This window comes from Panthera uncia, chromosome D2 (assembly GCF_023721935.1).
Source record: "Panthera uncia isolate 11264 chromosome D2, Puncia_PCG_1.0, whole genome shotgun sequence".
Taxonomy (NCBI): Eukaryota; Metazoa; Chordata; class Mammalia; order Carnivora; family Felidae; genus Panthera; species Panthera uncia.
In genome coordinates this window covers 31,949,900-31,977,561 of record NC_064818.1, presented here as the reverse complement: position 1 = coordinate 31,977,561, position 27,662 = coordinate 31,949,900, and the positions used below count along the sequence as shown (strand labels likewise).

Genomic DNA, 27,662 nt, shown 5'->3' with positions numbered 1-27,662 from the left:
TTTACAGAAAAATTGTAAGGATAGTACAGAGAGTTATTGTATAGCCCATACCTGTTTCTCCTACCAGTAACATTTTATGTTAGTGGGGCACCTTGTTACAATTAATGAACCAATGAGCTAGAGTTCATAAATTTCCAGATTTCCTTAGTTATTACCTACTCTCCTGTTCCTGTTCCAGGATCCCAGATTCTATTTTGCAGTTATGTCTCTTTAACCTAAGTCTGACAATTTCTTGAATGTCCATGTTTCTGATGACCTTGACAGTTTTGAGGAGTGCTAGTTGAGTATTTTTGTAGAATGTCTCTCAGTCAGGATTTTTCTGGTGTTCTCCTCATGGTTAGACTGGGGTTATATCTTTTGGAGAGAAAGATCATAGAGGTGAAGTGCTTATTCATCTTTTCAGTATAGTCACTGTATCTGTGCTCTTTTGGTTTTCTCTCCTGGAGGCATTTCTTCTAGAACCCTCTGCACTGCTCCTGTTTGGATGTGGTGTTGTCTCTAGGCCTGCTAATTGTCATCCTGAGATTTACCTTAACATTTTTCCTTGAAATTCTTTACACCATCCTTCTGAATTAGATCTCTGTTCCCTGGATCTCTTTTCCCCTCCTCCTCCCCCTCCTCCCTCTTCTCCCCCTGCTCCCCCTTCTCCTCCACCTTCTCCTTCTTCTTTAGGTTTAGTTTTGTATTTGGATATGTGTTAGTAGACTCCTGAGAGAGAATCCAGAGGAGGTAAATTTTTGAGTCCTTGCAGTCTGAAATGTCATTATTCTACTACACTTGACAAGTAGTTTTGATGATTTTCTTTTCTTGTCTTTTTTTTTTTTTTTTTTCTGACAATTTCTTCCATCTCTTCTCCTTTATTCTCTCATAGTTATATACTGGGCCTCCTGGCTTGATCTTTTCATTTTCTTATCTTTCCTCTCTGGTTCATCTCTTACAACTTGTGTTACCTTCTAGGAAATCCCTTTAAATCACTAATTTTATCACGTGTTTCATTTGCCAGACTTATTTGTTGTTCTTTAATTTTTTTTTTTTTGCTTTTATCCGAGGATACTAATTTTTAAAAGTATTTTCTTCAGCTCCCTGTGGCCTCTGTTCCCCCCAAGTTCCTTTGCTCTGTATCTGTCTTTTTGACAGAGTTTCTTCACTTTTCTGGTGATTTTTGTCTACCCATTCATGTTTCAGAGTGAGGGACTGAAGGGGTGCCTGGCTGGCTCTGTTGGAAGAGCATGCAACTCTTGACCTCAGGGATGGGGTTTGAGCCCCATGTGGGGTGTAGAGATGACTTAAAAAAATAAAACTTAAAAAAAAAGAAGAGCAAGCGACTTAAGAACCTAATTGCAAGCTCATCATGTATGAGTGACACTTGCTGCCCCTATAAAGGGAGAGGTTAGTCAGGCTTCTGCTTGAGGACAATCTGACTGGGACCCAGAAGAGTGAGGGGCAGTCTCAGGATGTGGGAAACTCAATCCTCTTTATAAGTTTTATGTCTCATCCCTGCTCTCTGCTTTGCCTAATATCGCTGCACTCAAGGCTTTCTAGTTCAGTTAAAGAGGAGATTGCTAGAGTAGAGAAGGGATACTCACTGACTCTGCCAAGGGAAAAAAGGGATCTGCGGGCCTAACATTCTTTGTATATTACACTATCAACTTTCCTGTTTTCAGCTCACTCTCCACTTCTAATATACCTGGTACCTTCAGTTACTGAAATTTTTAAGTTCTACAACGATCAGCTTGCTTCTTGATGGTTTCTCTGTGGACAAGACAGATTTCAATTCTCCTTTCTCTGTTTTACCAAATTAGTGACTAGTCTTTCATTTATTTTGCATCCTCTTGATCTCTTCCCTTTCCGTTTTCATCTGCAGGTAATAAGTCATTTGAGCCTTTTGATTCTACCTCCAAATTATCAGTGAAACTTACTCCCTATGTGTCCGTTCTCATTGTCATTGTTTTAGTGTAGGCCCATTTCTCTCCTATATTGTTACAATAAAAGTCTATTGTTCTCCATGTGTTTTATCTTTTCCATATCCACTGCTCCCCCCCATTTTTTTTTCTAAAACATAAATCTTATTGTTTTTCACTTCTCTGTTTAAAATTCTTTGAAGGGTTTCCTGTTACTTACCAGAATAAATTCCAAAATCTTCATAAACAATCCCCCCTCAAAATCTGGACCCTGCCTACCTTTTCCGGTCCCATTCCTTGCCGCCATCCCCAACATGGTACTCTACGTTACAAATTATTTGTTATTTTCTGACACACCTTCAGAACTTTTCATAAGTCCTTTGCTCTTCCTAAACATCTTCCCTTTTCTCTTTCTGGGAAAGTATTACTCATACATCCAAGCTCAGATCAAACATCACCTGAGACAAGCCTTTCCCAATCCCCAAAATGAATTAAGTCATTCTCTTCTCCATATTCTCGTAGCACTTCCCACAAACCTCTATTACAGCCTTTTTATATTGTGCAGTGATTTTTTATGAGTCTATTTCTCACACAACCTGTCCTTTTCATCTTTGTACCCTCCTTTTTCCTACCCACCCTCTACCTCTCAGCTTATAGCATGACACCTAGAACACAGTAAGGCAGCTAACATATATGAAGCTCTTAGGCTCTTAGTAAAATATTTGTTGCATAAACGAAGGCAACACATGAGAGATTTCAGGAAGTCTGAGAGTCCCTACCCTCAGGATTTCCTGAGGTCCTTATTTTAGGGGTTTACACAAAAATACACTTGCAGACATAGATGTGCATTTCCTTAATTGTGACTAATGACAAGACAAGACTAAAGACAGACAAGGCCATAACTTGGGCAGGCTTGTCTGTAAGACATTTTGAAACTGGCTAGAATGTAATCTCCAGAACATAGGAATTTTTATCTCTTTGTTTACCATTGTATCCTCAGTGCCTGGTACATAGTAAGTGCTTGTATTAGTCAGGGTACCAACAGGAAACAGATGGCACACTCAAAATAGGATACGTTGAGGAGAGACAATTTATAAAGGGGTAGGTGGGGTGTAGGGGAACCACAAATGATAGCAAAGGAACACAGGGCTTGTAACAGTGAGAAGCTGTTACACCACCCTAGGTCTAAAAGGGAGAAGTAGGTACAGTAGGCTACCCTGCCTTAAGAAGAACAATGACCAGTAGTCACAGCCACCCGATTTCTGGAATGGCCACCCCCATTGAGTCCAAATCACAAGGCTCAAAACTATGTGGAAAAACTCAGGCTTAATGGCTGGCATTAATGTAAAAGGACTTTAATCTAGCACGGGGATCAAGCAGCAGGAATCTCTGAGCCAAGCCTGGCAAATGTGTAACATACCTGCCACGATCTTTTCCTTCCACACTTCCCAATCTGGCCCTGAAGGCAGACTTTCTTTGTCATTTATGGTTCTCTTTCTTACTTCACCCAGAAAAGGCCCTAGAATACTTTTCAACACAGTGCTCCAGGAAGCAAGCAACTACCTACAAATTGCTGTTACCTGATATGAAACCTGGCTCTGGTCAAATAAGAATACAAGTAGGATTGTAGTTTGAAAGAGGTCCCTAGCAATCAGCTGAGGATACAAAGGTTGGGTCAGCTCCAAGGAGAAGAAACTGCCAAGTGCTATACTAGGCATATTTTTTTTTGGGGGGGGGGGGAACAGACAGCCAGTCTAGGGTTCAAGTTAGGATTCTGTTCCTAGGGGAGGAAAAATGAAAATCAGCAATCAAAATAAAAATTCTACAAATTGGTGAAAACAATGGAGTTGAGGAAAAGGCATATATTAGGTATATAGGAAATGTTTTTCAGAGTAAGGTTGATTTCAGACTCATATGCTGGTGGAAATGATATTTCTACTTTACCGTGGTGTGGACTGACTCTGGAATTTGGTATGACTGAACTCACAACAGCCAGAAGATCTTAGTTACCTGCAGCTAAGCAGGGAAAGATACAGAAAGGGGTAATAACCCGCTTTTTTTTTTCTTCTCCATTCCTTTTAAAAATGATTCTAAATTAAGCCAAAAGCATTTGCTGTAAATGTTTAATTAAAACAGGCATATGAGATCATAACTACTATTTACTGAATATCTACTGTTTTATGCTTTGGATATGTTCTCATTAATCTGCATAACAACTCTATTAGGTAGATATAATTATCCTTACTTTACAGATGAGGAAATGGAAGTTGAGAGTAATAAAAGAAATAAGTTACAGCTTTTGGGTTTTGATCCAAACTTATTTGGCTTTAAAGCCTGTATTATTTTTGATACTTCAGTTGCCCATGCTATCCTGTTGAGACCCATGATTTCCTTTTTTTTAAATGTTTATTTATTTATTTGGGGGGGGGGTAGAGGGGTAGAGAGAGAGAGGGAGACAGAGGATCCTAAGCAAGCTCTGAGCTGAGAGCAAAGAGCTGGATATGGGGCTCAAACTCATGAACTGTGAGATCATGCCCTGAGCCAAAGTCTGATGCTCCACTGATTGAGCCACCCAGGTGCCCCAAGACCCATGATTTCAATCAACCTCAAGTCTTGTATTCCTCTGGGTCATCATAAATGATAAGGACAGGCAAACTTAACGTGGTAAGTCCATAGGAGGACACATATTAGCATGGTTAAGAATAACCAGAATATTTTATTCATCTTTAAATGTTTTCATGTTAAATACTGTACCTGCCCAGACTCAAAGTACTTTCTAAGAGAAATCATCTCACTCATGGTTTCTGATGGCAGGGCAATTTGGACTATGCTCTTTTTCCCTTTGATATTTCCCCTCCCCAGATGTGTGGCCCAGGGACAGGCAACTGTCTTACGAGCTGCCAGTCCTTCAGCCAGCCTGTGACCTCCCACACAGCCAGGCTTGAAAAAAAAAAAAACAAACAAAGTAAGCCACTTGCCTGAGATTTTCACACTTAGATATTGGAATTCACAAATACAGAGAATGGTAGGTAAGGGTAGAAATTGGAGCCTGGGTGGATCATGGCAAACCAAAGCAGAAACTGTGAAATAAAACACAAAAAAACAGATAAACAAATATGTAATTCAAGGTTCTAACAAGAAACAAATGACATGTGCAAATGGTGATAAGTTGGGGAGAGTTTATCCACACAGCAACTAATTAGAAATGTGTGGGCGGGTGTAGGAGAGCCGTAGGGATGGCAGAGGAACCTAATCTGGGTAGCGAGGGAGCTATTACCACCCCTAGACGTGAAGGGACAAGGGAAAGAAGAGGTTGGAAGGGGAAAGTTGTATGGAGTGAGTCACCTTGAGAGGAGCAGTGATCTTTGGTTGATAGGCACAGTGTGCCTAAAGTGACCTTGCAGGGAGGGAGCTGGGAGAATAAATACACTGACTTCATTTTGTTAATATAATCTGTACAGGTCTGGCTTCCAGGAAAGAGAGCCCTATGGTGAAGGATGAAGAGTGGATCTGGAGGAGCAAATTGAACATATTTTAGAAAAGTAAAACAATGAGTAGAGGGAGGACAATAGAATAAACAGGGACAGAGAAAGAGTTGCTGGAAACGAATGACACTACCCGCTAGAAAGACTGAAAGGGTAGCTAATTCCTAGAGTTGCCTCAGATCTTGATGACTTTCCAGTTTGAAATCCAGTTCCAATTTTAGTCTAAGCATAGCTTTCCAATAGACTCTCTTCCTTTAAAATAGTCTATGAGTAATTTGTGGTTTCTTGTACCCTAATAAAATGCTGGGCACAATGAGAGTAGTTTATTCCTCTTAGAAGTCTTGAAAACAAAGACATTTGAGACCAGTAGGCCACTTACTGAAAAGAATCATGACACTCTCCTCAGCTTTTTTTAAGTGTCCAGATTTAAAAATAAAGGTGGCAGTGTTGTAAAAACCATTTAAAGTCAAAATTGAGAAATTATAAAACTGATCTAATTAAGCGAACTCCCTTGAATTATGGAAAACATAAGCTGCTCTTTAAAAGAATCACAGGGGCACCTGGGTGGCTCAGTCAGTCGGGTGGCTGACTTCGGTTCAGGTCATGATCTCACAGCTCGTGAGTTTGAGCCCCGTGCTGGGCTCTGTGCTGACAGCTCAGACCCCAGAGTCTGCTTCAGATTCTGTGTCTCCCTCCCTCTCTACCCCTCCCACACTCACGTTCTGCCTCTCTCTCTCTCTCTCTTTCAAAAATAAATAAACATTTAAAAAATTTTTAATAAAATAAAAGAATCACAGACCATTCTACATGAAATTAAAACAATAAGTTTTTCTTTAATCACCTCCCCCCCAGCTTTACTGATTTATCAATATACCAAACTACTCATATTTAATGTATAGAATTTGATATATATAATATGTCAGTTTTGATATATGTATTCATCACCACAGTCCAATTAACATTTCTATCCATTTCAAAACTTTCTTGTACCTCTTTGTAATCCCTCCCTCTACTTACATCCCCAGGAAACCACTAATTTACTTTCTGCCACTTTGCATTTTCTAGAACTTTGTATAAATAATTCGAACTCTATATTCTTTTGCCTACTTTTTTCACTCTGCATAATTATTCTGAGATTCAACTATTTTGTTGTATGTATCAGTAATAGTTCTTTCTTTTTTATTGCTGAATAGTTTTCCTTATATGGGTATACATCAATTTGTCTATTAATGTCTTTTTAAAAATTAAGGTACGACTGACATATAACATTATATTAGTTTCAGGTATATGGATAATGACTTGATCTTTGTATACATTGCAAAACCATCACAATAAATCTAACATCTATCACCACATGTAGTTACAGAATTTGTTTTCCTGTGGTAAAAACTTTGAAGATATACTCTCTTAACAACTTTCAAATATGCAATACAATATTATTAACTATAGTTGTCATGCTGTATATTACATCCTCATTACCTACTTATCTTTTTATTTTATTTTATTTTATTTTATTTTATTTTATTTTATTTTTGAGAGAGAGAGAGCGTGAGCAGGGGAGGCGCAGAGGGAGAGAGAGAGAGAGAGAGAGAGAGAGAGAGAATCCTAAGCAGGCTCCAACTCAGCATGGAGCCCAACATGGGGCTTGATCTCGTGGGGACAGTGAGATTATAAACTGAGCCAAAATCCAGAGTCAGACGCTTAACCAACTGAACCACCTACGTGCCCCTGCTTATTTATTTTATAACTAGAAGTTTGTAGCTTTTGACTTCCTTTACCCATTTAACCTACTACTACCCCCTTCAGCTGGCAATCTCCAATCTATTAGAGTTTTGGGGTTTTTTAAGATGGGTATTTGTCTTTCTCTGTCTGATTTATTTCACTTAGCATAATGCCCTCAAGGTCTATCCATGTAGTCACAAAAGGCAAGATTTCATCCTTTTTTATGACTAATATTTCACTGTGTGTATATATGTCACATTTTCTTTATCCATTCATCCATCAGTGGACATTTAGGTTGTTTCCATATCTTGGCTACTCAAAATAATGCTGTGATGAAAGTGTAGGTACATCTACCTTTTGGAGTTAGTATTTTTGTTTTCTTCAGATAAATGCCTAGAAGTAAAATTGCTGGATCATATGGTTGTTCTAGTTTTAATTTTTGGAAGAAACTCCATACCGTTTTCCATAATTGTCTGCATCAATTTACAGTCTCACCAACAGTACATGAGGGTTCCCTTTTCTCCACATCACCAGCACTTGTTATTTCTTCTTTTGATAATAGCCATTCGAATAGGTGTGAAGTGAGACCTCATTTTGATTTGCATTTTCTGATGATGAGTGATGTTGAGCACCTTTTCATGTATCTGCTGGCCATCTGTACGTCTTCTTTGGAAAAATGTCTGTTCAGATCCTCTGCATATTCTTTAAGAGGATTTTTTTTTTTTTTTGCTATTGAGTTTTATGAGTTCTTCACATATTTTGGATTGTAGTTCCTTATTAGATATACAAATTGCAAATATTTTCTCCCATTTAATAGGCTGTCTTTTCATTTTATTGATGGTTTCCTTTGCTGTACAGAAGGCTATTAGTGCTTCATCCTACTTGTTTATTTTGCTTCCGTTGCCTTTGCTTTTGTGTCAAATCCAAAAAATCATTGCCAAGACTGATGTCAAAGAGATTACCTCCTATGTTTTCTTCTAGGAGTATTATGGTTTCAGGTCTTACATTTAAGTATTTAATCATTTTGCATTAATTTCTGGGTATGGTTCAGTTTCATTCTTTTGCATGTGACTGTCCAGTTTTTCCAACACCATTTATTAAAAAGACTGTCCTTTCCCCAACGTGTATTCTTGGTTCCTTTGTCATAAATTTATTGACCATGCATGTCTTGGTTTATTTCTGGGCTCTCTATTCTATTTCATTGATCTATGTGTCTATATATGTCTATATGTCAATACCATACTGTTTTGATTACTATGGCTTTGTAGTGTAGTTTGAAATCAGGGGATATAATGCCTCCAGTTTTTATTTTCTTCTCAAGATAGTTTTGGTTATTATACAACTGTTAATTTTAAGGTAGGAAATATGGATAATATTTTTCTGGAAGGCCAAGAGATGTTAGAAGCAATTGCTTCAGGAAATGGAAATTCAAAGCATTAGCCCTTGAGTCAGTGATCTCAGTTGGTGATTCATTGGCTGTGGGACTTGGGACCAGTAACTTTAAACTTGCTGTGCTTTGATTCCCTCATCTGTAAAAGATTAATAATATTTGTCTCAAACGGTTTTGTGAAGATTGCATGTAATCCATATATTTAACTTTGTTTAAATATTAACTTTGATTACTATGAAAGTAGGGGGAAGAACATTGAGAAGTTAGGTCCTCTTTATGGACTCCCATATTGAGGACCAAAGGACATGATCAAGTATCATGGCTCTGAGCAAAATGATAAAATATGTTGGTCAATGTTTCTTCCTCCTTCATCTCCCCCTGTCCCTCTCCCCCCCACCCCTCCCCTTCTCCTTCCTCCTAGCTTTTTGTTATTGTTTTTGCAGGGTGTCTCTTTCTTCTTGAGGGCAAGATCCATTTCCTTTCTTCTGTTTTCATATTACTTATTATTCTTATATCACGTTCTCCATGAATATTTATTGAAGTTGTAATAAATACTTGTGTAGTAACTTAAAGATTACAATGCATTTTCAGATATATTATCTCATCCTGACCCTCAAATTTTCCCAAGGAAGTAGGGAGAGCAAATAATATTATCCCCATTATCAGCTGAGGAAACTAAAGCTCAGAGAGATTAAAACTAGCTGAGACAATAAACTAGCTCTTTAAATGCCAGCTCAGAGTGCCTTTACCTTGGCATACTACCTACCAACATGCTTGACAGTTTTGGGGTGTGTTCTTCAGGCTCCAGTTAATACTAATATATAAAATCTTTGCAAGATAAAAGACCGAAATTCATTTTTAGAAAATTAACAGTTGGTGGTATGTTGATGTTTTACAGGGAACCACAAGAGAGCTGAAATTTCAGGATATAGTACTAGAACTGTATTTGTAAAATTTGAGATAGATGTATCTATTATTCTCCCTCCTCCTAAATACAATTCTGAGCAAAAAAGAATTTGAAGTTACTATAAGTATTTCATACCAGTTAAAAGTATTTTATTTCTAGAGTATTGTTTCTAATTTAACCAGTATGCTAAACATTGCCTGAGGATTAATCATAACCACTTTTTCTTTTCTATTTTCATCTAATCTTACTGAAGACATTTTTTGACCTATTGCGGAGGTGTAATAACTGGCAACATGTAATACATTATTTTACATTTTTATTTATTTAGCAAGTTCAGCGTTTTCATTTTCTTTTGGGTTAATCTTGCTTACCCTAACTCTCTCCTAAAAGAGATTTTTTTGTTGTTGTTCTTTAGGTAAAAGAACATGAAATGATTGGGGACCCTTCTTGTACAGTCACCTTTTATTTCTATTGCTTGGTCTTAAATTAGACATTATCTCATAGGATCTAAATTGGTACTTTATTTTTAAATTTGTTTTAACATTTATTTATTATTGAGAAACAGAGAGAGTCAGAGCATGAGCATGGGAGGGGCAGAGAGAGGAGAAAACACAGAATCTGAAGCAGCCTCCAGGCTCAGAGCTGTCAGCACAGAACCCTATGTGGGGCTCAAACTCACAAACCGTGAGATCATGACTTGAGCTGAAGTCGGATGTTTAACCGACTGAGCCACCCAGGCACCCCTCTCAATTGGTACTTTTATGGTTAGTATATGACAAAGGGCTCAGCGTATGTACCCTGATATGGGATAAACTGGACTGTGTAGTCTTTGCAATTAAAGTTGTTGATGTTATGACTGTATGTTCTTATTTTGAAAATACAATAATAAAAACTATTTTTTTATAGAGAGGGGCTCAATCTAGCTGGATTATAATAATTCTAGCTCCTCCTAATACAAGTGAATTGTTAAAGAGATATAAAAAAGATAATAGACATTTAGGTAAATATTTTTCTATTCATTTTCATATACATAAGATTTCATATTTCATAGAGTCTGAGTTCATAACATGGCTGGTAATTGTTTTTTTCAAAATGTAGAAAGTTATAAACCTAATTTTTAAATTTTTGATTAGTTTGATACTAAATGTTCCATTAATTAAAGAATGCTAACAGTTTTTAATTCAATAAGAATTATTGGCTGTATTTTATTTTATCTTTTTTTTCTTTTTCACGTTTTTTAAAAAATTCCAGTTAGTTAACATACAGTGTATTATTACTTTCAAATGTAGAATTGAGTGATTCATCACTTACATATAATACCTAGTACTCATCACAATAAGTGCTCTTCTTAATGCCCATCATTTATTTCACCCACACCCCATCCACCTCCCCTCCGGTAACCACCAGTTTGTTCTCCATAGTTAAGAGCCTGTTTTCTGGTTTGTCTCTTTTCTCCCTGTGTTCATCTGTTTTGTTTCTTAAACTCCACACAAGAGTGAAATCATATGGTGTTTGTCTTTCTTTGATTTATTTTGCTTAGCATAATACTCTCTAGCTCCGTCCAAATCATTGCAAATGGCAAGATTTCATTCTTTTTTATGGCTGAGTAATATTCCATTGTATATATACCACATCTTCTTTATCCATTCATCAGTCAGTGGACATTTGCACTCTTTTCATAATTTGGCTATTGTTGATAATGCTGCTATAAACATTGGGGTGAATGTATCCCTTTGAATCAGTATTTTTGTATCCTTTGGGTAAATATCTAGTAGTGCAGTTGCTGGATCACAGGGCAGTTCTATTTTTCACTTTTTGAGAAACCTCCATACTGTTTTCCAGAGTGACTGCACCAGTTTGCATGCCCACTAACAGTGCAAGAGGGTTCCCCTTTCTCCACATCCTTGCCAACAGCTGTTGTTTCCTGTGTTGTTAATTTTAGCCATTCTGACAGGTGTCCTTGCTGATTTGGATGCTGTTTATTTCTTTTTGTTGTCTGATTGCTGAGGCTAGGACTTCCAGTACTATGTTGTTCCTGACCATAGAAGAAAAGCTCTCAGTTTTTCACCACTAAGTATGATGATAGCTGTGGATTTTTCACATATGACTTTTATTATGTTGAGGTATGTTCTCTATATCTCAACTTTGTTGAGGGTTGTTATCATGAATGGATGTTATACTTTGTCACATGCTTTTTCTGCACCTATTGAGAGAATCATATAGTTCTTTTCCTTTCTTTTATTAATGTTGTGTATTTTGTTGATTGATTTGCAAATATTTATTGACTGTATTTAAACACATTAGATAATGCATGTGTCTTGTTCTATAGCTTGTCACAATCCTACAATACTTTAGCCTGGTGAAATTTAAAATTTATCAAACCAAATTTGATAGATTAAGAAAGACAGACCTGAGCATATCATTTAAAGTTATAAAGGTAATTACTAGAAGAAAACAACAGAAACTGATGGGAAGAGTAGATAAGGAAAAGTGAGGAATAATTTAAGAGTGAAATATTTTGTGTTTTTCATAATTAACAATCAATAGATATTATTGAAAGTTGGTAAGTCAAGAAATGGAAATATCTTTTATTTTTATTTTATATCTTGCAGTACTGCTTAAAAATTTTTAGTCATGTGCATACATCACTTGCACAATAAAAAAATTAAAACATGGCATAGTACTATTTTTAAAATATGACTTAGCTAGAACAAGTATTTTGAGCTCCGATTCCCCATGTCTAAATTGATTCAGGAGACAGGAAAGCGGCTTCCCAGGGATGTGGCTGTACTTTAATTGCTACTCGGAAGAAAGCCTTATCTAGGCTGTAGAGTCATGTTCACTACTCCTCCCTGAGAAACTAAAGTGGATTCTCTTCTTACTGCATGAAGGTGGAAAACAGGGAGACAAAAGGAGGTGATTTTCCAGCCTTTGGTCAGGTTGTAATAATCTCTTGGAAGAGAAACATTTAATGCATTTATGGAGACCTAGAACATGCAAGAATGGGAGTCCCTACCTGTATATAGTTAACATTGCTGACTAAATGCTTTATTTTTTTTTAATTTTCTTTTTTTAAAAAGTTTATTTATTTTTGAGACAGAGAGAGACAGAGCATGAACAGGGGAGGGGTGGAGAGAGAGGGAGACACAGAATCTGAAACAGGCTCCAGGCTTTGATCGGTCAGCACCGGGCCTGACGCGGGGCTCGAACTCACTGACCGTGAGATCATGACCTGAGCCAAAGTCGGACACTTAACCGACTGAGCCACCCAGGCGCCCCGCTGACTAAATGCTTTAATCTTAGAAATGAAGGATTTAATTAGGTACCCAGAGTACCTAATGTTTGTTATTGCTTTTATTTTTATGAAACTTCTTTCTGATATAATCTGACTAGCATCCTGTCTGTCCAGTAAATAGATTTCCCAAGCCATCTGGATGGAAGTTCAAGCCCAGTGAAGTATAACGTATTTATAAGGTGTATCATAGTTCTATGACTACCTCTGACCTGTGACTCATTACTGTAACATCTTGCTGGTATGTGTACTTATATATATTTATACAATGTACATTCTTGAAAATATGTCATCAAAATTTCAGTACGATTTAATTACCGGTAAAGGATGTTAAATTGGTTTCATTTTAGAGTAGACAACTGTACAAAATGAAGTTAAGTTTACTATGCTACAAAGTATGGCAAGTGAGTCCCTCATGACTTAACAATTTTTATATTTAGGAACAAAGAGGTTGTATTGAGGTTAGGATGCCCTAATGCTTAATTGCCTTCATTCAGGTTCACCTATAAGCACATCTAAGAAGATTCAAATGGAAGTCGTTTATTTGGGGGGTAGGGGAATGGGAAAGTAAGATAGGAAAAGAAGGCAGTCAATAAAGGGTGCAGTATCAAGATGGCTACTGAAGTAATATGGGAGGGGCACCAACAGCCAACAAGACTAAATTTTTTACCAGCTTTCAGAATTGGGCTATGACTTTACTTTATAAAACTAGTGTTATCATTTCTTGTGCATCCAAGTTTATTGAGTGCGATTCACCCTCATTTATTTCACCTTCTAGTTAATACTTGTGAATATTATTTAGCTCAGAAAGAAATTAAGTCTTCAAGAGGTTGGAACACTGGCACAGTATTTTGCATATGGTGAGCATTTAGTAATTTTCTACTGAATTGAGACAAATGCATAATGATATATGATGATACTAATACTGGACCCATCCCCATGAGTCCAAAGTTATTTAAATTCAGAAGCTATCCTGGAACAGATGGGGATGGAGAAAGCCCCACTCCATAAGAATTCTTCTAGACCCTTTATGATTCTGGATCATATAGCAGGGTCATCTTACTAAGTATGTCAATAAATGTTATGGCAAAATATTTGAATATGTGTTCTTTCTTTCATTTTTATTTTGGGCATTTCTTCTTATTTTTTTATATTATGAAATATATCAAACATAAAAAATAGTGTAAGAGACCTATATATTCACCATGCAGATTTTACTTTATTTGCTTTAGTTTGTTTTTTTTTTTTAAATAAACAAGAACCTCTGGATAAGGTAAAGCCCTGCCTTTGCATCACTCACCTGCTTGTACTCACCAACCTTGGTCTTAGATTTTTCCTTAAGCTTTTTTTTTTTTTTTTAATATTCATTTATTTTTGAGAGAGAGAGAGAGAAAGAGGGTGAGGGGCAGGGAGAAAGGGAGACACAGAATCTGAAGCAGGCTCCAGGCTATCAGCACAGAGCCTGATGTGGGGCTTGAACTCATGAACTGTGAGATCATGACCTGAACTCATGAACTGTGAGATCTTGACCTGAGCTGAAGTTGGACGCTTAACCAAATGAGCCCCCCAAGTGCCCCCCCTTAGGCTCTTCTTTCCAGCTCACCTCTTAACTCAGGCAAATGAAACCTGAAACCACCCCTCAGGTGATGGCGAATGCCCTGACAGGACCTTCAGTTGGCCCAGAACAGCCAGACCATTTGAGCTAAACCCCCGACTCATGTCTGTGCAGCTAGACCATGGAGTGACCCCTGGAATGACTGGCAATTGCCTTTGCCTCATTATGATACTAAAAGCTCTGCTGGAGGAGGAACCTCAGCCCCATTTACATAACATACAATGTATGTGTGGGCATATTTCCTTAAGGTGCATGTGTGACCTTATGCCTGCCTCTACATAGGATGACAAGGCTTCCCTATGTAAATATTCATTCTAACCCTAAACAAAAGGTATCCATTCACCCTCTCTCAAGGAGTCATGGCTTTGGAAGCCATTCCCTATGATCGCCTTATCTGCTGCAAATAGAAGTTTTCTTGTGCGACAGTTCAACTTAGTGCAGTTTCTGACTCACCAAGAACTGAACTTCTGTTGGTTCCATTAGAGTATGTATGTTTTTATACTTCTACCTTGTATGTATCCATTAACAACATAGAATTTTTTGCATTTTTAAACTTATATAACTGGCATAATAATTTATATCACCTTTTGAAATGTAAATTGTTTTAATTTTTAATTTTTTTATTTTATTAAAATTTTTTTTTCTTAATGTTTATTTTTGTGAGAGAGAGAGAGACAGAGCAAGAGCAGGGGTGGGGCAGAGAGACAGGAAGACACTGAATCCGAAACAGACTCCAGACTCTGAGCTGTCTTCACAGAGCCTGATGCCAGGCTAGAACTCTCTAACTGGGAGATCATGACCTGAGCCAAAGTCAGACACTTAACCGACTGAGCCACCCAGGCACCCCTGAAATTTAATTTTAGAGATTAATCAAGGTTGTTGCATTTTGTGCTGTATAGATTTCTATAGTATGAATAAATCACACAGGTTATATTCTTCTGCTGGTGGATATTAGTTGTTTCCAATTTTTGCTATTATGCAAAATGCTTCAGTGCACATGTGCTATTTCCTCTAGGATATCTACATAGAAACGGCGTGTCTTTCCATGCAGCTTATAATAATTTTTGCAGGATGAAAGTTTTAACTTTTGGTTTTTAGTTTATTTTTGTGTGTGTTGTAAGGTAAGAATCTAATTTTATCTTTTTCCATATGGAAAAAATATGAAAATTTCCCATTTTTTCACGTTGAACTATTTCATATCTGTATCTCTCTAACAGATAAAGACTAAAAACAAAATGAAACACCCATAATCACAATGCCATTATCACACCTAACAAATTAATAATATTATTTTATCTCTTATCCATGTTCAAAATTTTCCAAATATGTTTTCATAGTTAGTTTCTTCAAATCAGGATTCAAACAAGGTCAACACGTTTTATTTCACTGACACATCTTTTACAGCTTTGGTCTGTTACAGTTCTTTCTCTCCTAATTTGTAATGTCATTTATTTAAGAAACAGGATCATTTGTACAAATCCCACATTCTGTATTTGGTCGATTGCATCCTTGTGGTATCATTTAACATAGTCATCTGTTCACCACATTTCCTATAAACTAGTAACTTGATCTAGATGCTTGATTAGATTCCAGGTTCAATCCTTTTGGCCGTAATAGTTTGTAGGTGGTTCTATGTACCTCCTCTTTTATTACATCACGAGGAATGCAATATCTGGTTGTCTATTTTATTAGATTTTACTTTTTGAAACAGTTTAGATTTACAGAAAAACTGAGCAGATAGTATGTAGTGTTCCTTTATTTTCCCCACCTCCATTCTCCCCATTTCCCCAATTACCAACATTTTGCATTAATCTGGTATATTTGTTGCAGTTAATGAACTAATATTGGTACCTGATTACTATTTTTTTTTAACGTTTATTTATTTTTGAGAGAGAGAGAGACAGAGCATGAGCGGGGGAGGGACAGAGAGATGGAGACACAGAATCAGAAACAGGCTCCAGGCTTTGAGCTGTCAGCACAGAGCCTGATGTGGGGCTTTTACTCACAGACCACAAGATCATGACCTGAGCTAAAGTCAGATGTTTAACTAACAGAGCCACCCAGACACCCCGGTACCTCATTATTAACTGAAGTTCATAGTTTATTCAGATTTCCTTTTTTTCTTACCTAATGTCCTTTTTCTATTCCAGGACCCCAACCAAGATATCAAGACTACTCGCTTTTAATGATGTTAATTTTGAGCAGTGGGTTCAAGTGTTTTCAAGTAGATCGATCCATTATGAAGTTATCCATTCAACCTTTCTCTCAATGATTTTAGCATCTATTCATAATCATTCCATAAGTACAGTATTTCACAAGGAATAGCAAAACTGTGATTTTTAAAATTCAATGACTTCTTCTGCAATTATTAGCTAGAATTCTCTGATCAAGAACTTTGCCTTTTCAGCCATTTGGTTACTTTTGAAATACTGTACAATTTATCTTGTGTAGATTTTAATGGTTCAAATATAACCATAGGATATGTGTAAGAAATTCCATTTACTTTTAATTTTTAAATTATTTGCACAAAAGCACAAAGAAAATATTTTATATTGCTAGACAAAGGCAGTAGCTTTCATATTCCTGTAAGTAATTTCTGCCATTTATGCAGACTGCACAAAAACATGTTGAAATGCTAATGAAGTTGTTTAAAAATAAAAACTATTATATTGCTTTGAGCCAAAAAATTTCAGGCACTTAAGTGGCATTAACAATTAGTCCTCAGAGATTTTTTGAAATGTAGTTATAATAATTAATACTATTCCTAGTTAATTTGTATGGTGTAGTAATAACAGAATAGTTTCTAGCTTGGGAACTGAGACACAAAGAGTTAAAGGAAGTGGCCTGAGGGAATTCAATAATTTATATACACAGGCCTATTAAAGAGAGTTAGCAATGAAAATATGAAAGAATGTGACTCCTTCTATAAAGGTATGGCATGTTAGTTATTTCCCTTCTCCCAAATACAACCTACTTGTGTAAAGCAAAACTTAATTTTCTAAAAAACATTATATAATATTAGTATTATAGATAAAGAATAAATACCTAATATTCAGTCAAAACTTGTTTCCAATAAAACACAATGGTCTGTTGGGGTCTAGTCAACAAAATATTCTCCATGATTCACTATCTACTTCATTTTGCTCACAAATATCAATACCACAGTTGTTTAGAAATTAAGAGGGCATGATCCCAAATTTTAAACAGACATTTAGGGGGTTGTTGGCTAGTTCTTGAAGGAACTTTTCACATTGTCCTCTCATGAACGTATTAGAATGTATGTTCCTAAAATTGGACATATACTCAATTGAATGTGCTAGACTTACTTGATTCATGTTAATAACTTGCGGAGGTAACAGCTGAGAGTGAAATAAACATGGAATGGAGGGAAATGATGAGTCCAATTGTAGCCCGAGACTAACTGCAGGCAGGGGAGACCATAGCTCAGCCCATTAATCTTCCTCTTCTAAGCTTCCCCTTAGGAAAAAAAGCCTACAAGAACCATGGCAAATCTGCTTCCTCAACGTATGTGGAGAGATAGATCAGTGTAGAACAAGAGGTAGACTGTGGTAGTCATGGGGGTGCTCCTCTCAGATCTCCTTTCTATAGATTCTACATCAGGGAGCATGGCTGATTGACAGAGGACACATTTTGGGCTCTAATGCATTCATGTCTGGCCTTACCTTCCCTAAGCTTCTTCCAGTCAATGACTGAGCACAGCAGGATAGAGACCAGTCTATTTCTGCACAAAGCGGGATTCCTTTTATTGGCTACTTTAGCTCAGGGACTTCCCATTGGCCTGGGTAATATTTTGTCAGAAGTGCTGTAGTCTTTTTTTCTTTTTTTAATTAAAAAAATTTTTTTTAATGTTTATTTATTTTTGACAGAGAGAAAGAGACAGAGAGAGAGAGACAGACAGAGCATGAGCAGGGGAGGGGCAGGCAGAGAGAGAGACACAGCATCCAAAGCAGGATCCAGGCTCTGAGCTGTCAACACAGAGCCCAATGTGGGGCTCGAACTCATGAACCACAAGATCATGACCTGAGCAGAAGTCAGAGGCTTAACCAACTGAGCCACCCGGGTGCCCCAGAACTGCTCTACAATCTGAGGCCCCTGCCACTCAATCCTTCCTTCCCTCTTTCCTGTCACAGATGTCAGGCCTGCATCACTCTCCCAGTCTACTCCTACTCCCTTCCCTTTCTCTTCCATAAGCACTCCCTCCAGTAAATCCCTTGCACATCTAATCTCTGTGTCTGCTTCTCCATAGATTCAAACTGATACACTTACACAAGAGTTTAGCCCATTAGATTAAACTCACAGCTGTTTATAGCAAGTACAGACCATTTCTTGAAAAACTACATAGATCAATAGATGGCTTACAATTAGAATACATACTTTAAAAATTAATATTAATGCAAATTTACATGTAAACTATTGAATGGTTTTAAGGTCTTAATGAGCAATCACAGTTTCTCTTGGGTTTTTGGTCTTAGAAGGTACATCTATCCGCTATATAAGTGCCATTCTCTAGTTTGGGGATAATGTAATTATGTACAGCAGAACTTTCTTTCTAGAACTATTTATGAATTTTATGATAAAAGCAATTCATAATTCAAATTCTACTTCCCACTTGTTCTTAGCTCTTCATGGTGATTGTGAAATATTAAAGGCCTGTGTTTCTATGTGCTGTTAAGTAAAGCATATTGGCAGAAGTAGAAACAGAAAGTAAAAGGACTAGAGAAGTAAAAGAAACATAGTTCATGGTTTATTAATATTTTTCCCCATACTGGCAGCAATACTATAAAACTTTGGTGTACTTTATTTCTGGTGCAAAGCAAAAATAAATGGAAGCAGCAAGCCCTAGGCATTCCCCAAAGCCCATTCGATACTGGACCAAATTCACCTACCTTGTGTCTCACATACCATTCTATACCATGCTGAGAAAGCCATGGATTCCTTGAGTATTTTGTTTTGATTTCCCAAAAGAAAAATTAGTTGTAGTCAGTCATTTGGCTTTGGACAAAATCATATGATGTCCATCAAGAATAATGAAAGGAAGTTTCATCTGGGAAAAAAGAAGTGCCATTATACTTTCTTGGCTTATTTTTAAGTCCTATACCTTGGAAGATATCTAGCACTTAATAAAAAAACTTCACATTACTTTGTTGAAAATCAGTATCAAGTATCAAAATGATACTGAAATGTTGAAATATCAAAAATGATACTCTTGCATTGTAGTAAAATAGCTCCATTTTCTCTAGAGTGATTGTGAACTGTGACTCTGGGTTGACATAAAAGTAAATGTAACAAGAAATGTAAATATTAGATCCTAATAATTTTCAATGTTCTAAGGGATAAAAATTAGGACTTTCCAGAGATAATGCTGCTTGGGATGTGTGTTCAGTGTTTATTTTCTATTATCCAATGAATGTATTTGAGTGCAAATACTTGCAAAGGACATCTATTTATTCCATTAATATTTACCCATTTCTCACAATGTGCCAGGTACTATTCTAAGTTTTAGAACATTTGAAGATCCTTAAAACGGGAGATGACCCCTGTTTGACCTTAAAGACACCTTTAGCTCAGTTACTCTTAGAAAGTAGCAGCTTACTAACTTTGCCTTTTGGTTGAGAATTTTATGTGTTATTAAATTCTGGAATATGTTGTTTCTATAAGTTCTTTTTCTGTACTATTGTGCAAGTTATGCTTAATAAATAACAATTAAACACCGATCTGCTGAGTGCTTCTGAAAAAAGTTACCACATCTGAAGAAATTTTAGAGAGAAGAGAGAAAACAAATAGGAGGAAATTATCAAGGAAATAAATCAAGATTTTTTCTTAGGAACAAAGGACAGAAGTCATCTGATAAAGGACCTATTGAATGGCCAGCAAATTATATTTTATTCATTTTTTAATTTTTTTAAGCTTTATTTATTTTTGAGAGAGAGAGAGCAATAGCAGGGGAGGAGCAGAGAGAGGGAGACACAGAACCCAAAGCAGGCTCCAGGCTCTGCTCTGAGCTGTCAGCACAGAGCCCAACACAGGGCTCGAACTCACGAACCATGAGATCATGACCTGAGCTGAAGTGGGACGCTCAACTGACTGAGCCACCCAGGCACCCTGGCAAATTAAATTTTAAAAAGGCCCAAAGGGTACATCATCATCTGGGGAAAAAAGAAAAAACCCTAAGGGGTCAAGAATTAAAATTGCATCTCACTTCTTGAGAACAACACTGGAAGCTAGAAGACAGTGTCTTTTAAGACAATGTCTTAAAAATCCTCAAGGAAAATTCTTTTATTTAAAAAAATATTTTATTTATTTTCTTTCTTTTTTTAATGTTTATTTTGAGAGGGGGGGTTGAGGGACAGAGAGAGAGGAGGGAGAGAATCCCAAGTAGACTCCATGCTGATGCGGGGCTTGATCTCACAAACTGTGAGATCATGACCTGAGCTGAAAGCAAGAGTCAGATGCTTAGCTGACTGAGCCACCCAGGTGCCCCATTTAAAGATTTCATTTTTAAATAATCTCTACACCCAAGGTGGGCCTAGAACTCACAACCCTGAGATCAAGAGTCCTATACTCCACTGACTGAGCCAGCCAGGTACCTTGGAAAATTATTTCTAATCTCGAGTTTTATACCTAGTCATATTATCAATTAAGCATATAGCTGGACTAAAGACAATTTCATATTTATAAAATCTCAAAAACTTTGCTTTCTTTCTCAGGAGGCTGCCACCAAAAAGAAACAATAAGCTGAGAAAAAGGAATCACTCATTGAAAAGAGGGAGAAAAGCCACAAGGACAATGGGTCTAGGTTCTAGGAGATTTACCAAAGGAGTGAGGTGAAGATGATACCCAAATTGATAATGAAGCAGGTTCACAGATGACAGCTTTACAGGAAGACAAGAAAACAAAAGATAGAGATTGGGTGGGGCGGTGGGTTCTAAGAGGCACAAAAATTGGAAATGATAGCTTTTCTGATCGGTTTGAACATATTAAGAGAAAACATATTTGTTCATAATAAATATTTATTTAGTGACCACCTTGAACAAGTTACTACTCTCATTAAGCTTTCATTCTGGCATAGGGAGTAAGATGATAAATATAATAAAGTTTGTATTAGAAGGCAATAAAATCTATGAAAAAAGAAAAAGGAAAGCTGGGTAAGAAAGACTATAATTACTCTAGGTTAGGGAGAATAGAGTGTGTATTACAATTTAAGATAGGATGGTGAGGCTAGACCGCACCATAAAGTGACATTTCAGCCAAGACATGAGGGGAATTAGGAAATTAGTCCTGTGGCTATCTGGCAGAAGAACTTGTCAGGCAGAGGGAATGGCCCGATGGGGTGGAGAAATGTGAGAGGGGTAGATGCCAGAGCAGCAGGAGGAAATGAGGTCAGAGAGGTACAGGGTGAAGGATATGTCACATAGGGCCTCATAGATTGCTGTAGTAAGTGGCACTTCTCAGAGGGAACTGGAGATCCAATGTAGGAATGAAATGGTTTCTATTTTAAAATGATTGCTCTGGCCGCCATGTTAGAAAAGACTCTGCCGATAAGGGTGGAAACAGGGAGATAATAAGGAGACAATTGGATTGCCTAAGGAGGCAATTATTCCAGTAATTCAGGCAAGAGATGTTGGTAGCACATACTGCCAGGGCTACATCTGGTGTATGTAAACTACAGTGGCACATCTGCTGAAGGGCTGAAAGAAGAATTAGTAATAGTCACATAAGAAACTAAACAAAGTTAAGAAAGAGGGGTGGGGGGGTGGCTGAGACTGCATCGGGTGCCACAACACCTACCTTCTTCTGCCTAGTCTCACTTTCTCCTCCCTTCCGTAGCTGTTGAAGCCTAATAAGCATCCTGGATTCTAAATTTCTTTTTTCTTTTTTTTAAAGTTTATTTACTTATTGTGAGAGAGACAAAGAGTGAGTGCAAGTGGGGGAGGGGCAGAGAGAGAAGGACTAAGGATCCTAAATTGTCTCTCTGCTGACAGCAGAGAGCCTCACGCAGAGCTGGAACCCAAAAACCTGAGCCAAAGTTGGACGCTTAAACCAACTGAGCCACCCAAGCGCCTCTCTTTTTTCTTTTTAAAGTTTATTTATTTACTTTGAGAGAGAGGGGAAAAGAGAGAATCCCAAGCAGGCTTTGCCCTGTAGGTTCAGAACAAGATGCACGGCTCAATCTCACGATCCAGAGATCATGACCTGAGCAGAAATGGAGAGTCCAAAGTTTGACTGAGCCACCCGGGCGCCCCCTGAATTCTACATTTCTGTCCCAGAGTCTGCTTCCCAGAGAACCTAACTTAGAAACTTTTGACCCACAACACCATTTCTATGAATTTATTCCACAGATTACTCACCCATAGGCAAAAATGATGTATATTCACAGTTATTCATAGCAGATTATTTGAAAGAGCAAACATTGGAAACACTCTGAATGTCTGATTAAATAAATCAGGTGACTGATTAAATAAGGACATATCTATAAGTGGAATACCACACAGCTGTATAATAAACTGAGGAAGCCCTTTGTATAATGATATGAAAAGGTTTTCAAAATGTATGAGTTTGCAAGTGTAAATTTGTATATGCATAAAAGATGCATAAAAACTAATGTCATTTGTTGCTCCTGAGTAGATTTGAGTGTCTCAGGGACAGAGGTGGAAGGAAGATTTTTCACAGTGTACACTTTGTACTTTTTGAATTTTAAACCATGTGATTGGGTTATATGATTAGAAAAAACTTTCACTAGTTGAATTATTTGTCTTAAACTACATATGGGGGCCTGGGTGGCTCAGGCGGTTAAACATCTGATTTCGGCTCAGATCATGATCTTGCGGTTTGTGAGTTCAAGCCTCGCATTGGGCTCTGTGCTGACAGTTCAGAGCCTGGAGCCTGATTGGGATTCTGTGTCTCCCTCTCTCTCTCTGTCCTCACCTTCTTGTGCTTTGTTTCTCTCTGTCTCTCAAAAATAAATAAACATTAAAAAAAATTTTTTAAACTACATATAAAAAACTATGCACAGCTTTGAGAAAATAAAAATTAAATTAAAAACTACCTATTACATAAGAAAAAAAGGAACAAATTGTACAGAATGATTTCCATTTTAGAAAAATTTGTCTACACATACAGATACACACATTGATAGAAGCATGGAAAAGACTCTAGAAGGAATCAAAGCTTAATAGCAGTTATTAATTCTCAATTGTTTGAATTTAAGGGAATGTATACCTTTGTATTTAAACAATAATTTTTAAAAATTATGAGACAAACTAAAACCTAAAAATAGGGAAAAACTCTGACTTGCCAATTATTGTAGAGAAATCTTTAGATGATGCTTACAGGAGGTTGAAAACTAATAATTTGAGGAACTGAAACACGTGTACTACCTTTGCTTTGTCTTGCTTGTTGAACCTTGATTCAACTGAATAATTGGCTGAATTAGTCCATTTCTTAAAACCTCTAGAATAAAATCTCAGATGCAAATATAAAAAGTCCCTGCAACTGGGATTAGGAAATTGTTTGGCCTTTTAAACTCCATTGCTTTTCCTCTTATCGGCTGTATATAATCAACTAAAATTATAAAATATAACTGCCATGTGACTCTAATAATGATAGTGGAAATAAAAGGACTAAAAACAGTGAAAAGATTCATGATGAATGTTCTAGTCCATTTTGGAATGAATCCTAAGAGAGAGAAATTGGAGAGCCCATAACTTTTTTCTTTTAAAAACAATTTAAACATACAGAAAAATTGCAAGAATAGGACAGAGGTCTCCTGAATACCATTTATTCAAATTCACCAACTTTTAACATTTTGCTACATTTACTTTATCATTCTCTTTCTAAATATTTTGCTTTATTTTTTCCAAACCATTTGACAATAGATTGCATACATCATGCCCCTTTAGCTCTTCATACATTAGTATATATTTACTAAGAAAAAGGATACTCTTTTATATAATCATCATATAGTTACCAAATGTGGGAGCTACTGTAATCTATGGTCCCTATTCCAACTTTGTCAATCATTCCAATAGATACTCTCTAGCATTTTCCCCCAACCGGTACAAGTTCCAGTTGAGGATGTATATTAACTACTACAATCGTATATTGACTACTTCAGTAGTCAAGTCTTTATTCCTTTTTAATATGGAGCAGTTAGTTCTTCAGCACTTTTTTTCATCTTTCATGATGGTTATTTCATAAAATGTTCCCCAGTATGGGTTTGGTTGATGTTTCCCCATGATTAGATTCAAGTGATAGGTCCTTCTCAGGGTATCGCATCAGGAAGCACATGATCACTGATGAAAGTGTTGCCTAGGTTCTCCACTGTATAGTTACTATTTTCCCCTTCCAGCATATATACAATATGTGGGAAGGTACTCTGAAAAGAGGAGAATATGCTCCTTTTCATCAAGCTTTCCCTCTGGATTTAGACTCCATTGATGATGTTTCCCCAAACCGATCTCTTCTACGATAGTTGCAACTCCATCACTCTCTCTGTGTTTAATCATGGGCATTCTCTCTATTTAGGAACATCTTTCCCCTTTCCCCCATTTCTCTCTCTTACATTACTACAGACTCATGGATTTTATTTTATTCAATGGAGCATAATTCATTACTGTTCTTATTTTGGTACTTGAGTTATACCAGATTTGGCCAATGAGAGGCCCTTTTAGCTGATTCTTGTGGACATGCCCCCATTTTATTTTCTGAGCATTCCCTAATTCTGGCATTAAGATGTCTCATGTCATCTTGTACCTTCCTTCCCTAGTCCTCAAATCAGCTGTTCCTCTAAGAATCCCTGGTTACTTTCCATGGGGACAGGTATTTAGAAATCAAGATCTGGGCAGGGAACCTTTAAGGTTGAAGTTATATTTTGATCATAAAATCAAGAGGAATATATATCGATTTTTACAAATCATCACATATATGGCTCATTTAGCTATGTCCTTTTTTCCTCTTTGTGGCAAGAAAAAAGAAACTTTAGCTTGTTTTTTGGATTTTTCTTATTTACTTGAATTTAATTAGCTCTGGCTACAATTATTAGCAAAGAACACTCCCTGCCACAGTAACTATGGATTCTAAATGTCTAGATAGCTATTCAAATATAGTGTATCATCAAGAGAAATTTGTGATGGAAGACTGGATAGGTTTTGAAATACGTACTATCACATAATCTGTAGAACCCTGAAGATAAGTGTAATGCAACATGGGACATTTCATTGAATTCATTTTAAAGACATTGAATCAACGCTCCATGAAATAACATTTTCTACAGTTAGATGCTTGTTGCAAAAGATGTTTTGCTTTTTATGGTGCTGTGATATGTTGGAAACTGCTGTGGTAACATCTCCTATTATTATTTTTATTTGATAAAGGCAAATGAAGTATAAAATGTTTGAAATAAGTACATCAATTTCTATTTTATTTATTTTATTTATTTAAAAAAATTTTTTTTTAACGTTTATTTATTTTGGAGACAGAGAGTGAATGGGGGAGGGTCAGAGAGAGAGGGAGACACAGAATCGGAAGCAGGCTCCAGGCTCTGAGCTGTCAGCACAGAGCCCGACGCGGGGCTCGAACTCACGGACCGTGAGATCATGACCTGAGCCGAAGTCGGACGCCCAACCGACCAAGCCACCAAGGCGCCCCCATCAATTTCTATTTTAACTGAATGAAACTAAATATGTACTCTGTCTGTTGATAATACAGATCTTTCAACAGTGATATACTTTTCAAATACTGACGATGAAATAAATAAATCATATTTATGTGTGATAGTACTAGGGGCAAAGACCAAATCCATTTGTTTGTTGCATGTATTTCTCATTGCATGGGAATCACCTGGGTCACTTTCTAAAAATCCAAATTCCTACATTCCTGAGCACCACCCGGGTCCATTTAAACAGCATATCTCACGATCCGGGAATCTGTATTTTTTAATTTTCCCCAGGTAATTCTGAGATATTTGATCATTAAACTGATTTATGAACTATTGAATGTGGCAAAAAATACATTTATACCAGGATGTAAGTCTCATTATATAAATAAGCTGCCCAAGGGCAGGAAATGTGCTTCTAAACTTTATAAGCTCGGCACCTATTATGAGACTTGCATACAGTAGGCATTTAACATATGCTTATGAAAATAATTCTGACCTCAAATTTTATTGGAGTCTTAATACCTAGTTTGTGTAAGGAATGTAAACGCACCTTAGGGATATTCTGTATTCATGTGAGAAGAACTACTTTGTACAGCAACCTGAAAGACAGTACTGGATTGGTGGATTGATTTCTTTTTTTAAAAACTTTTTTTTTAATGTTTGTTTATTTTTGAGAGACTGAGCATGAGCAGGGAGGAGCAGAGAAAGAGGGGGACAAAGAATCCAAAGCAGGCTCCAGGCTCTGAGCTGTCAGCATAGAGCCCAACACAGGGCTTGAACTCACAAACTGTTGAGATCATGACCTGAGCAGAAGTGGGATGCTTAACCGACTAAGCCACCCAGGTGCCTCGGTGGACTGACTTCTAATGCAGAAGTAGTTGTGCTCAGTTATAAACCTGAATTCTAACTTACTCTATGCTTCTGAAAAAAGATAAAGAATACTCCCATTTATGACTGATGTAATGTGTAAATTTTCTCTGTCTCGTTCCTCTTTCCACTAAATGTTCTACTTGTTGACAAAATGACCAGACAAAAAATAAAATAGTAGCTAACATTTGTACGATATCAAACTGCCGTTCTCCAAGTGTAGTCCCAGGACTCCTGGGGTTCCTGAAACCCTTTCTGGTGATCCATAAGGTCAAGATTTTTGCCAGTAATATAAGGCGTAATTTGCCTTTATCACTCTCATTCTTGGAGGATACAGTGGGGTTTTCCAGAGGCTACATCATATGTGTAGCAAAAGAAATTAATGAGGAAAAGATACAAGAATTAGCTTCTTCTACAACCTGGATGTTAAAAAAAATGTACAGGAGGGGCCCCTGAGTGGCTCAGTGGGTTGGGCGTCTGACGTCAGCTCAGGTCATGAGCCCCGCGTCGGGTTCCGGGTTCCGGGCTGACAGCTCCGACCCAGATTCTGTGTCTCCCTCTGTCTGCCCCTCCGCTGCTTGCACTCTGTCTCTCGCATTGTCTCAAAAATAAATAAACACACACACACACACACACACACACACAAAGAAAGAAAGAAATGTACAGCAATTTACAGGCTCTTCTAATTTTTTTGAAAATGTAGTTATTATTCATAAAAATGTTATTTATGTCAGCATACAATGGGTTTAATATTTAAAGAAAATTTTTTTAATGTTTATTTTTGAGAGAGAGGCAGAGGGTGAGCA

The 27,662-nt window shown here is 37.1% G+C and overlaps 1 protein-coding gene across 1 annotated transcript in view; it reads left to right on the top strand.

Annotated features, from left to right (window-relative positions):
• The window catches only part of MICU1 (mitochondrial calcium uptake 1), a 417,233-nt gene that overhangs the window by 138,184 nt on the left and 251,387 nt on the right, over nucleotides 1-27,662 (top strand). The window lies entirely within an intron of this gene.